Below are 509 nucleotides of genomic sequence, written 5' to 3' on the forward strand. Positions count from 1 at the left end.
TAATTTCTCTGCAATAAGCTTCAATAGTACACACGTTGTGCTATTTTGATTCCTGCAATCAAGATAGCTCACGCTTGATATCCCAGAACCGCACAACCTTGTCCCCGTCGCAGTTGCAAGCACTTGCGGCTCGCTTATCGTTCTCTCCCATCCCTGTTCTATCCATAACAGAGCATTTAGTCTTGAACAAGCAAGATCACGATGGCCTCCGGCGCGGTGCCGATCTTGCAACACCAGAACCGCTTCGCATCGAGCCATCGCGACGCGCTGCTCGAGTCCGACCTCGCTCCTCCTTCGCCGGTTTGCGCTGAAGGTGGCTTGCTCTCAGCCAGCTGCTCTCTGGCCCTGTCGGTCGGTCGTTGTTTCTGGCCATTTCTCTTTCATGTGCATATATGCACATCGCTGTAAATCTATAAACATATGTACAATGTACAACAGCGTACATATCTATGTCTCCGTCTCTCACTCTCACTCCATGTCTCAGTCTGTGCTCGTCTGTCTTTCTCCTA

Source organism: Penaeus monodon, chromosome 15 (genome assembly GCF_015228065.2).
Source record: "Penaeus monodon isolate SGIC_2016 chromosome 15, NSTDA_Pmon_1, whole genome shotgun sequence".
NCBI classification, from domain to species: domain Eukaryota; kingdom Metazoa; phylum Arthropoda; class Malacostraca; order Decapoda; family Penaeidae; genus Penaeus; species Penaeus monodon.